This window comes from Rhinolophus hipposideros (genome assembly GCF_964194185.1).
Source record: "Rhinolophus hipposideros genome assembly, chromosome: 5".
Lineage (NCBI taxonomy): Eukaryota > Metazoa > Chordata > Mammalia > Chiroptera > Rhinolophidae > Rhinolophus > Rhinolophus hipposideros.
Genome location: NC_138051.1, coordinates 80717552 through 80730763, shown reverse-complemented (window position 1 = coordinate 80730763; position 13212 = coordinate 80717552). Strand labels below are relative to the sequence as shown.

Below are 13212 nucleotides of genomic sequence, written 5' to 3'. Positions count from 1 at the left end.
AGACAGGAGCTTCGTGGCGAGGAAGAAGTGTCCGCAAGTTGCAAAGAGGAGCAAGAAAGATGTTTCTCCCCTCCCCAGGCCAGTGGTGATGGGGGAGAAACATAAACCATTCTCGGAGAGGGGTTAAAGGAAGTGGGGTCCTGGGGAGTCTTGGTTTCAGTTCACAGTGAAGGGGGGCGTGGAGGAGCTGGGGCTGTTTCAGAGCATCCTGGGCTCTGTGGGACCGAATCCCAGTGCCAACACTTACTCACTGAGTGACTTCAACCAAGCTACTTCAGGTCTCCATGACCATCGACTCGTTTGGACAAGGGGGCGGGTGCTATCAGTTAGGACCCACTTCACAGTAGGAATAGTGGGTTAAGGTTTGTTGAGTGTTGAGAACAACGCCTAGAACACAAGAAGTATCACATAGATGTCTATAAAATGAAAAGTGGACGCAGAGTCCCAGGGAGCAGAGTGGAATGGTTTTAGGATGTGGGGAAGGTTGGGAGGCGTGGATAGAGGGAATAGAGGTAAAGAGACTGGCAGGTGATGGCAGGTGGCCTGGGAGTCTAGGGCTCCTGGGGCCAAATCACAAAAACAGGGGAAAGGGTATAATGAGACCAGCCCTGGACAAAGGAAAGAGAGCACACACTCACCCTCCTCCCCTCCAAATTAGTATCTAGCAGGAGCAGGGAGCTTCTTGCTTATCTTAAGTTTCCCTACTTTCTGCCCCCTCTTTTTCTGCATAGGCTGCTCACTGTATTATTACCACCAGGTCACTGGTTAACTCATTTACACTAACATGTTTAACCAAATGTAAACTTATAGTAGTTGACATTGAACGTGGTACAGTTTAACAGTAAGCCTTCTGCCAGAGGGTCAGAGGAGCAGAGATGGCATTTCTGGGGTCTCTTGGGGGATGGGCCAGGCATCCAGCCATCTCAGGCTGTCGGTGGGTCAGCGGCAGCAGGAAGCTACAGATCTGCTGGTGGCCACTGGGGGGAGCCCGCGCCGAGGAATCAGGTGAGGCACTGAGGAGAGAGGTGAATCTGGGGGTGGGGGATTCTGAAGGCTTTGGTGAAACGTCCTACCTGAGTCAGTTCTCCAGTGAGGGTCCAACTCAGGCCTGCCTGGGGGCTCCGCTCAGCTACGGGGCTGCTGCAAAAGAACAAATGCAGTGGAGGGACCACAAGATTTAGGGACCCTGGTCATCTTCTCTGGCAGCAACATCTCTCAGGGCCCCTTTCCTCTGGATGTTCGTCCTTCATCACATCCGTGTTTTGCAAATGGTTTTTTCCCAGTCTGCTGCTTGTCTTTTCATTTTCTTCATGGTATCTTTTAAAGCACCAAAGTTTTGAATTTTGACAAAGTCCAACATATCAAATTTTCTTTTATGGACCATACTTTTGGTATTGTATCTAAGAAATCTTTGCCTGACTCAAGGTCTTAAAGATTTCTCTCTTTAAAATCTTACAATTTTAACTCTGACATTGACGTCTATGATCCCTTTTTGAGTTAATTTTTCCGTATGGTCTGAGATAAGGGTCTAAGGTCATCTTTTGTCACATGGCTATGCAGGTGTCCAGCACCATGTGTTGAATTGAATCCTCACCTTTAAAATGAGGCGAACAGCTCATAAGCCCCTCCCAGGTCAGTCTGAGCACTGGAAGGAAGCCAAGGATGTGAGAGCCCGTGGTGAACTGCTACACAACCATACGGACTCGTGATTATTGTTATTATTTGCTTAATACTATGCATGACAAGGGAAGGGGAGGGTGTCCTGGGCTGCGAAGAGCTGTGGGCACCCATCTGGCTCTAAAAAGAAGGCTTGAGTTCTGGAAGCTGCTCTTTTCCACTCAACTCCCACTCCCTCATTCAAGCTCATTCCAAAAGCATTCCTCCTTTACGCCCTCCCTCCCTCTCTCCCTCCTTCCTTCTGTTCCTTCCTTCCTTCCACAAAGAGTTCAGTACCTACCGTGAGCCAGGCATCATGTCAGACTGGTTCCCACCCTATTAGGCTCCCAGATTCACTGGGGGAGCCAGGCAAGCACCCAAGGCACATGCCACTGCACACTCTGAAAGCCTGGGTAAAGGGAACCATGGGGAGGGTCCACTCTGGAGCAGTCAGAGAAGCCTTCTGCAAGGAAGTGACCTCCAGACTGAACTATGAGGAGGTGTTGGAATCAGCACAGTGTTGGGGAAGCATGGGCAGAGGGAAGCATCTTGGTAGAGACTCAGAAGGGAGACTGAGCACAGCATTGTGGGAAAGTGAAAATGAATACTCATGGCTACCGTGTAGGATGGATCACTGGTTTGTTCTTTCACTTGTTCATTAATTCCTTCAACAAAAGTCCGTTGAGTATCTACTCTTGCTAGGCCCTGTGTGGACCCTGCAGGTATAAACATGAGGGAGTTTATAGCCTTTGGGATTTGGGGAGAGAACTGCTGTTAGGAGGCCTGGCCCAGGCTGTTGTTCTGCCTAGGACTCCCAGCTCCAGGTCCCGGCCCCTACGCTTGGCGTGGGGTGGAATCCACGTAGCAGGGTTGGGTCGGGCACAGGCTTTCAGCTCACCTGGCTGCCCAACCCAAAGGGGAGGTGAGGAAGGAGAAGAAAGAAGAGAGACTACCTCCCACCCCACCACCCTCCTGAGCTCTCTCGGTAGCAAGCAAGGCAGTCATGAGGGAGAACGTTGCCATGGAAACCTAAAACATCGCCAAGCCTTTTCTCCTCATCCATAAACCATGCCTGGACCGTCCTTCTTTCTGGAGGGAAAAGCTAGCTCTTGGATATGAAGAAGAGGGGTAGAAAACTTCCTGGAGACCAAAGCACCAGCACTGAAGAGGATAAAACTTGAAATCTGAGTAGGCTAAAGGAACACAGAGCAGGGGCACAAACTTGTCCATCGCAGGGGCATCAGGGATCCCCTCTCTTTGGCCTTGAATTTCACAGCAGAGCACAGGGAGTCTGTTCAGGGCATCAGGAAGAAGGGGGGTCTCTGGAGCAGACTGTCTGGGCTTAAATGCCAGATCCACCCTTGCTAGCAATGTTGACCATGGACAGTGACTTCACCTCTCTGAGCCTCAGTTTCCAACTCTGCAAAGTGGGAATAATAACAATACTGCCTCACAGGGTCACTATGAACATGAAATAAGATAACTCCCGCCATGCTTGAGAACTACACGTGCTCAATATTAGCCAGTCCTATCATCATCGTCACCGGTTTATTTGTGAGATGGTGGTGAGGGGCCCAGGGTGAACCATTCCCAGTCTCTTTCCACCTACTCTGTTCTGGAACAGGCGAAAGCAGCAATGTGGAGTATGGGAAGGGATGGTCCAGTACCCCACAAACTGCAGCCTGTAGGGGGCTGTTGCCTGTGTTCTTCCAGTGCAGGAAAAGCAAATGTCAGCCTTGCTTTTTGGGCCAAAGAGGAGCAGTGAGAAAAAGTGTGAATGCTGGTTGGTGAGTCAGGATTCTCACGTCCCTTCCTCAGCTGTACGTCTCCTCTGATGGGGGAGTGTGTGGCCTTCTCCCCTCCCCTTTCTCCCTCATCCCAGCCTCCAGTGGCAAAAGTTGGAGGCTTAGCAGTCCTTAGGCCTGAATAAAGTTTTCCTCTGCAACTGGGCACAGGCTTCACAAAGAACTGCTTTGTCGTTCTTACTCCTCTGGCCCATCTCTCACAGCCCTCCTTCCCACTGCTGTCCTAACTAGTCAGGCCAGCATGTTGTTCCCCACTCCCCTCTTCAAGGCCAAGTGCTTTGTGTGGGGAGCCCAAATCTCAGAGCGAGGGTGGTCCAGGAATCGCTAGGGAGGGGCCAGTCTTATTAATAGCTAATATTTATTGAACACTTGATATAGGATAAATACTTCCCCTTTAATCACTAGCTCACTTAATCCTCAAGTACCCTAGGGTACTGGAGTCATCCTAGATGAAAGAGAAAATTGAGGCCCAGAGAGGTAAAATAAGTTCCCAGAGGTCACGGTGCTAGTAAGTGGCAGAACTAGCCCTTGAACCGGGGAAGTTTGTAAGCCTCTATTCTGCTACTTCCTGGACCCACTGGGCCTCTACTGAGCTGGCCGTGCTGGGCAGGGGGCAGAAGAAGGGGATGACCGCATTCAAGTCCTAGTCCAGGGATAGAAACTTTCCCAGCCTTTTAGGGTGGTGCAGTGGAAAGTGCCATGGACGGAGGGATCCAAGGGGAGCTGCGTTCTGGGCTACCTCTGTGGCCTTGGGCAGGTGACAGCCCAAGGCCTTCTGTCTATAAGACAAGGTTTGATGAAAGGTCTCTAATGGCCAGGCTGGAGCTAGGATTCCAGAAGTCTCAGAGACTCATTCTGCAGCCACACAGCCTGCATTTCTTGGCACAGCCCAGAGCTCACTCTGCTCCACTATCCACATGAATTCTCAAGAGCTGGTCCCCAGGGACTGCATTTTGATTAGGACAAGCACACCACTGTAGTCATAAGCCATGTCCTAGGAGAAGAAACTGTGGGTGGGGAGCCACCCCCACCTTCTCCCCCAAAGCTGTCACCCCTAGAATGCTACAGGGCCTACCCCTGTACAAAGCTACAGGGCCTACCCCACCATCACCCTCCTCCTCCCCCGCAACTCCATTGCTGTCTGGCCTTCTCAGTCTATTCAATAATTCATCACCTTTTTGTTAACAACAGGAAAGATTATTTCCCATGGTTCTGGATATTAAAAAAATAAACTGGAATTCCTGGCCATGGGCACCCTCTCCCACCTCCCCTTCTGCTCTGGGTCTTTCCTCATAGTTCCTTCCGTGCCGGCTGTTCTCAGATCTGTTCTCCCTCCCCTTCCAGGACATCGGCTCAGTGGCCCAGGTTCACTCTCACTGCTAGGAGGAGAGGGAGGAGGGCAGGGGCTGTTACTGCAGTGAGGATTCTGGTTAATGTCCTTCCCCACCCACCATGCCAGCTGGCCACGCATCTTCTCCCAAGTGTCAGTAAGTCCTTCTTTGCTCTAACTGGCCCTCTCCTCATATCTTTACTGCAAAGGATGGTTTGCCCAACTTAACATATAAAGAAACTGGGTCACCAGCAGGTTAAGAGATTTGCCTAAGGCTGGGGAAAGTGATGGATTTGGGATCAGATCTTAGGTTTTCTGGCTCCCCTCCGTGCCCTCAGGCTTGGATCAGTGACTTGTCAGCCTTGGGGGTGGGAGCAGGCCTGGAATCACCCAGAAGGTGTTTAGTAGATCCAGTGACTCACACCCCACTCCAGATTCTAAGAATGAGAATTGACAGTCAATTCTTAGGTGTATCCAAGACAGAGAAACACCAGCTTCAGATTTCCAGGGTTACTTGCATCTAAATAAGGAGTTCTTAAAGATCCAAAATGTTTTCTGACTTCCCCTGAATAAGCAGGGAGGATGAGGAGGTTTGGGATGAGGATGTTAGCTCAGCACCCCTTAAATCACATTGCAGTGGTGCAGCTCATGAGACCTGTCCTTATATTCTCCTCAGGAGATCTCCCCTCCCCCCTCCCAGCTCATTCTGAGACTGGAAAATTGGTGGGAGGTCAACAGAGGCCCACACCACCTCTTCACTTGAATCTCAAACTCGTGCATTTCTCCCTATGCCAGAGGTCACTGGCCCGGCCACTTCCTGGGGCGCCATGCCTGCCCTCTGCCCTGTCCTGTCTCTCAGAGCTGCCTGCCCTGCCCTGACTGAGCCTCAGCCACTCCCTCCTGGGCTAGGCGGGGCCTTGGTATCATCATCGTTTAAAGCCCTGGGTGCAGCTCCAATCCTATTCCCTGAGGCCTTCCTCCAATGAGTATCCTGGTCTGTACCTTGTTCCCATCCTCTTTGCCACCACTGCCTGGTACCCTTCTCTCCTCTTTCCATGCACGTGAACAGCCAGTTAGTCCCCCAGCAGATCCATGGGCTCCTTGATGGCAGGGCCCATGTCACTGTGATTCTCCCAAAATGACCAGCATGTAGTAGCAGGCATTAATGAAAGACAGACGGACCTTTATCCAGGGCCACATTCAGGGACAGGAAAGAATCAAATTTGGCTGAACTTCTGGAACGCACTCCAGGCCCCGGTGGGCGTACATTTGCACACACTTTTGCCTTCCCATAGCTCACCACTGGTGACCAAGTCTTGCTTGCCAAGTCAGAGCATATGATTTTGGGTCAGGAGATTGGTGTGGATCTGGCTCTACTACTTACTAACTGCAACTTAACTTCTTGCTGCTCAGTTTTCTCTTCTATAAAATGGACATAATTCTGACCATCCTGCCTACACCAGGTGGTTGTGAGTTACAGATGGTACAGAGAGTTATGTTTATAAACTATGTGTACCACACATGTTGGTTGTTGTTTTTGCTGTGCTCTTCCTAGGACGGAGGACAGCCTTCCTTCAGAAGCCCCAGCATGGGGTGAGTGGATTGGGGTTCCACCTGGCCGTCCAGCCCACTATAATCCTAAAGCAGACAGCAGCTGGGACCTGCAGAAAGCTGCTCAGCACCACGGACAGCACCACACTTCCCGGCTGCTTCTCTTTGCCTGGGTTCCATGGGCAGGGCCCCACAGTACCTGCCGGTGCCCCTGGCCCAATCATAAGAATAGCAGCTAACATCTATTGAAACCGTTCTACATGCCAGGCACCGCGCCAACTTTCTTAATGCACCTATCAGATTACATGTTGGATACAGTCAATGGCCTTTAGCCTCCATTCCCACCTCTTTCTAGTGTGCCTTCCTATATTGCAGAAACTAGAAAGCTAACATTTACATTTCCAATACTCCCTTGCAGCTGGGAATCTGAATACAGATCAGGGTCCATCAATTAGATGCACTGGAGATAGATTTATAAGGCGGAAGGGAGGAGGAGAAGGCCGTCTTCTTGCTGCTTGGGCTGCGTTCTGCTGACAAGCAATGCTAAGGAGAGGAAGGAGTTCTTTGAAGCAGATCAATGTCCAGTCACTGGTTTCTGGAGTGTGGGGGTGGGAGTGAGGAGCTGGAGGCAATAGTGGTTGGTACAGGCTGCAGAGGCTCCCTGATCCCTGGCTTGCAGACGAGGCTCCAGTAGTTGTAGCCTGGCCGTGGTTGAGGAGTGGTTTGTCTGGTGGGTTAGTTCTGCTCTGCTCTGAAGACCCAGATTTTAACCCTTCCAGTGATTTGGTGATTAATGTTATTCCCTGCATTAAATTCTGTTTTGTTGAAAGTTCTTAGAGCAGTGTTTGCTTCCTAGATAAAGAACAGGTAAGTTCTGCTTTTCTCCTATCTTATGGGTGGGGAATCTCAGGCACAGAGAAGTTAAGTGACTAGCCCAGGTCAGGTGGCCAGTGAGCAGTGGGACCTGAGCCCAGGGCATCTGATAGCCCAGCCCTCTCCAGGAATAATGCCCTCAGGCTCAAGACAGAAGCTAAATGGAGAAAAGTAAATGCTTTTCTAAAAAGCATTTCAGTAAAAGCTGACAGGAAATTCTGGGAATGCACTCCAGGCCCCACGTGGGCACAGCTCCTGAGAAGGCCTCAGGAAAAGAAAGGGAAAGGAGAGGACACAGACCTTGCTAGGGGCCAGGCATGGTACTGCGTGCCTTCTGACGGTTATCCCACTGATCATCATTTACACTTCACAAGCAAGCTGGGAGTAGAAGCCTAAGAGGTAGTTATCAATATCCCCATTTTACAGGCAAAGGAACTGAGGCTCAAAGAGGTTCAGTAGCTGGCCTAAAGTCACACACCTGCAGAGAGTGAGGCAGGATTGGAATGAAAGTGTCTGGTTCCACTGTATCCTGAGGCCTCTGAAGGTACAACTGGGGAGAAAGTGGCTTTGCCCATTCCAGGAGGGCTGTATTTCTGGGGTACAGGAAGACAGGCTCTCAGATCTGTCTACATCTAAGGGACTCTCCACTAAAGGGGAGGAAAGGCTGCAGGTGGCACAGAGAGCTGGAATGCCACAAGGGGAGAAGGTGGCCATCGGGACCATGCTGGAAGCTGAGTGTGATTGATGGCTTTCTCCTCATCCATTTCACCTCTGGGACCCCTCTCCTTGCCTGGAAGGTTCCTTTTATTGCCCTGAAGACCCTGCACCCCCTTCAGGGGCCCATGCCTTTCTGCCTATGGACCCAAGTCAGGAAGCAGCCATAATAGTGCCCAAATGGGGCTGGAGGCAGGAGAGAGATGCAGGTATGGGCACGTCATTGATGCCTAGACCCCTGGGAGCTGGGCAGTGACGCTGGGAGACACCGGGACGGGGGGGGGGGGTGACTCCCTGCTTGTGATAAAAAGGCAGGAAAGTAAGAACAGCAGAATATAATGCTGTTAAACAAGATGATCTCAATTCTAAACATTGGGGGGAAAAGGAAAGAAAGAATAAAAACCAAAATTATCGCTATAGCAAAAAAGACCAGTTCTCTCTGGGTGGTGGTACTGTCAGTGGTCTTTTAAAAACGTTTTCTGAATTTTAAAAAACTGTTTGACAAAATGCCCATCGGTAGATGACTGGATTAAGAAGCTGTGGTACATTTATACAATGGAGTATTACGCAGCCATAAAGAAGAAAGAAATCTTATCATTTGCAGCAACATGGATGGATCTAGAGAACATTATGTTAAGTGAAATAAGTCAGAAAGAGAAAGACAAGTACCATATGATCTCACTTATATATGGAATCTAAAGAAAAGACTATGTGAATGAACTAATCAGAGTCAGTTTTGGGGACGCAGAGAAAAAACCGAGAGTGGTTAGATTGGTGTGTGGGAGGGGGTTGGGGATAAGGGGAAAGGTGAAGGGATTTGGAAGCAGCTGGTGACCACAAGATGGCCTCAGGGTTTTTCTTTTGAAAATTAATTTGGGGAAGGTATTCTATAATGTTGTAAAGATTTTGTTGGGTATCCGATGGACATGCGTCCTATTTGGGAGACCACCTCAGGGATACTGTGGATACCTGATCATGGCATTGTACATCAGAAGCTAAACATTAATGAATGCCAACTATAATTTTATATATATAATGTGATGGTTCAGTGTGAGGTCGGAGGGATAGTGGATGGGGGGAGGGGGGTTCACAGTGTGAGGGATATAAATGATGAACGTCTAAGTATTACCTTGTTTTGTACACCTGAAACTAATAAATAAATTAATTAATTAAAAAAAAACTGTTTGATATGCGTATACATTATTGTTTATAATCAGAAAACTCCTACTTAGAAAGGAAGGCTTGATCTTTCCCGGCATGTGTACCATCAGCTTCCCTTGTTCCTTCTGCCTCAAAGCTTTCTTCCCTCCTCAAGTGCCCTCGTTTTGACAACCTCCCACTCGAGTTTGTCGATGGGGTGGAAGGAGTGGAGTAGCCCAGTGGTTTCTGTGCAGGCGCCTCCTCAGAGAGAAGATTCAAGGGTCTGGCTGAGCCAGGAAGATCAAGGTGGCCACCAGACCCCTACAGTTTGGTCCGGAAGCCAGAGGCACCCGTCTCCCCAGATCAGTAACTCCTGGCGGACACGGTACAGTGCTGGCCACAGCATCAAGACCCGAGAGCAGTGATCAGGGAGGGGTCTTGGTGCCCCCGCCCCCCAGCACAGCTCTCAGTTGGGCAAACGGGGGCCAGCCAGCCATGCCAGCCTGCCATAGTGTAGCATTTAAATGTGGGTCTCTATGGAGAGCTAGATTCCTTGGGTCCAAATCCGCCTCTGCTATTCACTAGCTCCATGTCTTTGGGCAAGTTTCTTGATCTGTGCCTCAGTTTCCTTATCTGTAAGATGAAGATGGTAATAGCTTCTACCTTATTGGGTGAATGTGATGATTGTGTAAACCAATTCACATGACACCCGTAGAACAGTGCCTAGCACATAGCAATGGCTCGATGTGGTTAGGTATTATTTTCCTTGTTATTACCTAGAACATTTGATTTTTATTTATAGGATGTCATAGCAAGTGGCCGATTCCCTCAGCAGATGGAAAGCTCCGTGGTGACAGAATCCATGGCTGGGTTTGCTCTTTCTTTTCTCTGCTGAGCTAGGCAGAGCTTAATGCTTTACAAATATTTGTCGAAGAAAGGAATGATTGGCGGTGGGATTAGGAGGGGTCTCATTTGGCCTCCAGGATCGATCTCAAACCCTGAGTGCTGTGGCTGGAAAGCCTCGTACAAATCCTCTAACCTAAGCCCCTCCTTCACTGATGAGCAGAGGTTGCTGCTGGCTAACATTTCCCTGGCTTCCATCTCTCAGGCTGGGCAGCCCCTGCCCACCTCCGTCTCCTTCTCCCCTGGAGCTCCCCTCAATCAGTACATTGAGGGCCTGGTGAAATCTTGACTGAGGCAGCCATTTCTGTGTTGATTTAGAAAAAAAAAAAAGTGGCACATCTCAAATCCCAGTGTTGTGGAGCCAATACATTACCACCAGAAGCAGGTGAAGCTGCAGGCTTCAGTTTGACACAGTTATCGCCTTAATTCCCGTCTCCGTGGTAACACGTCTGGACTAAGCCTCCAGCAAGCAAAGACTGGGCAAAGGGCTCACAGCAGCAGCACTCCCCCACCCCCACATTGTTCTCTCCCGAGCCTCCTCCCTGCTGGAGTTCCCACAGGAGTCCTGAGTACACTGAGGGGGGAGGGTGGGGGAGAGGAGATGCAGACCCGTGGATCCCACACTCAGCCCCAGTTACAGCCAGAAGGAAGGTGCAGAACAGCAGGATGCGGTTGGGTGCCATCCCACCCCAGCAGCTCCTGCTGCCAAGATGGGCTCTGGTGGATGGTGCCACATGCGCGGTGAGACAGAGAGATCCAGGCTCTACAGCCAGGAGGCTGAGCCCTGGCTCACGCGGACCCAACCAGTTGTTGATGATTTGTTCATGTGTAGCTAGAACCAGCCTTCACTGAGCACCTACTCTGGGCCAGCACAGAGCTAGGAAGTGGCGAGGAAAGGTAAATTACAAAGGGATCTGCCCTCAGTCGGAGCACAGTCAGGTGGAGGGGGGACCCAAACAGTGTAAAAGCAGCCAATCAGAATACAGAGTAACAGATGCCTGTTCAGTAAGGAAAGCAAGACGCAGGCAGCACATGGAGCACGCCGCCTCCCGGGTGCCTGCCTGCGCCTGGATTTTCTCTGCAGGGAGACGCAAGAAACTCTTGACGGTGGTTGCCTTCTGGGAGAGCAACTAGGTGGAAGCTGAGGCAGGGTGAGGAAGACATACTGTCATTATATTCTCTCTTTTTACTTTTTGAATTTTGTACCATGTGCATATCTAACCAAGCCAAACAAAGAGCAAAACCAAGATGAAAAGTAGCCCCCATACTGGGGTGTGACTTACTTTGTGCTGGGCTACAGAGGAGGAAAGAGCAGCTCGGACATTGAGGGGTTCTCCCCCCTCAGGATCTCCAGCTCCCATCCTCCAGGGGTGCGTGAGTGTGTGTCTGGCCTTTTCCCTGGGCCTGTGTAATTTGGGATGTGTAGGTGTATTGGGTTGAACACTATCCCTCCAAGGTTCATGTGCACCTGGAACTACAGAATATGACCTTATTTATGTGCATGTAATTGTGTATGGTGATGGCTGTTAACTAGATTTATTGTACTGCAATATATACAAATAGCAAATCATTATGTTGTACACCTGAAACTAATATAATATATGTATGTCAGTTTTATCTCAATTTTTAAAAACTATATACATCCCGTTATTTAGAGATAGGGTCTCTGAAGATGTAAGTGGTTAAAACGAAGTCATACTACGTTAGGGTGGGTTCTAAATCCAATGACTGGTGTCTTTATAAGAAGGCTACATGGAGACACACAGAAAAGAAAGCCACTGAAGAGAGAGGCAGGGACTGGAGCAATGCAGCTACAACCCAAGGAACTGCAAGGGTTGCCAGCAACCACCAGAAGCTGGGAAGAGGCAAAGATTCTTCCCTGGAGCCTGCAGAGGGAGCATGGCCCTGCCAACAACTGGATTTCAGACTTCTACCTTCCAGAACTGGGAGAGGATGGATTTCTGCTGTTTTAACTCATCCTGTTTATGACAATTGTTATAGCTGTCCTAGGAAATGGATACAGTGGGTCTATGCATTTGTGTTTGTATATTTTAAGGTGTTATCGATGTGTTTTTTGTGTGTCTGTATAGGTTTTGGGGGGTATTTGGTTGTGCTTGAGGTTGTGTTTGTGACTATAATTTGAGTTTGGCGGTGCATGCACATTTATGTGTTTATATGTACACACTGAGTTGTGTCTGTATATGCATTGGTGTGTCTCTATATTTGTGTGTGTTGGTGATTGTGAGAGCGTATGTGTGTGTAGCCAACAATCTCTAGGGTCTCTCTCAGCCCTAACAGTCCAGAAGTCTGCCCTAGGGACCCTGCTGCAGGGGTTGGCCTCAAGGGGATGCTGGCCAGTGGCTGTGGGGAGTGACCAGCATCACGGCAAGGTGAGAGCAGCATCCCATTGGATCTAGGGCCACTTGGGAAAGGGGGAGACCTGTGGGGAACGTGTGCCCATTGCACCAGCCCTATCAGCACAAGCTGTGGGTCCAGCAGGGGCCATACCCTGGAGCCCAGCCTGACAGCCTTCTCGGAAGCCTTCAGCACAGCCGAGACCCCCGAGAGGAACTCCAGCTCCTATGAACCTGAGTTACTTTGAAACATTAGAGCTGTGGTTCTCAAACTGGGGAGCATCAAAATCACCTGGCAGGCTTGTTACCCCACAGGTTGCTGGGCCTCCCTGAGTCTCTGATGCAGTAGGTCTGGGTGGAGCCTGAGAATTTGCATCTCTGACAAGTTCCTGGGTGATGCTGACACTGCTTGGTGTGGACATCTTGGTCTTTTAGGACAGACCCCGCAAAAGTCAGTCCTGGGCGGCCGGTTGGCTCAGTTCGTTAGAGCGCAATGCTCACAACACCGAGGTCGCTGGTTCGATTCCCACATGGGCCAGTGAGCTGCGCCCTCCACAATTAGATGGAAAACAATGACTTCACTTGGAGCTGAACTGCACCCTCCATAACTAGATTGAAAACAATGACTTGACTTGGAGCTGATGGGTCCTGGAAAAACACACTGTTCCCCAATATTCCCCAATAAAAATTTTAAAAAAAAGAAAAAGTCAGTCCTGGCAGCTTCAATCCTATTCTCTTAGTCTCTTGGTCCCAGCCTCCCCCATGCCACTCACAAAATTATTTATTCAGCAAAGTAATGGGCCAGACTCTGTTCTGCACTCAAGGTCCTTATAGTCTAGGCATAAGATTCGAGTGGGTACACAAACCCTCAAAGAAACCATGACAA

General features: G+C 49.7%; 1 protein-coding gene across 7 annotated transcripts in view; it reads right to left on the bottom strand.

Moving 5' to 3' along the window:
• TMEM63C (transmembrane protein 63C) overlaps positions 1-13212 on the bottom strand; it is a 76393-nt gene that overhangs the window by 38956 nt on the left and 24225 nt on the right. For 5 of the 7 annotated variants that reach the window (XM_081048243.1, XM_081048242.1, XM_081048247.1 and 2 more), the window contains one exon: positions 1074-1140. The exons of 1 other annotated variant lie outside the window; for it this stretch is intronic. The gene's annotated coding sequence lies outside the window, so the exon portion shown is untranslated. The remainder of the gene's footprint in view (positions 1-1073; positions 1141-13212) is intronic. One more of the 7 variants, XM_081048245.1, reaches the window with a different exon arrangement.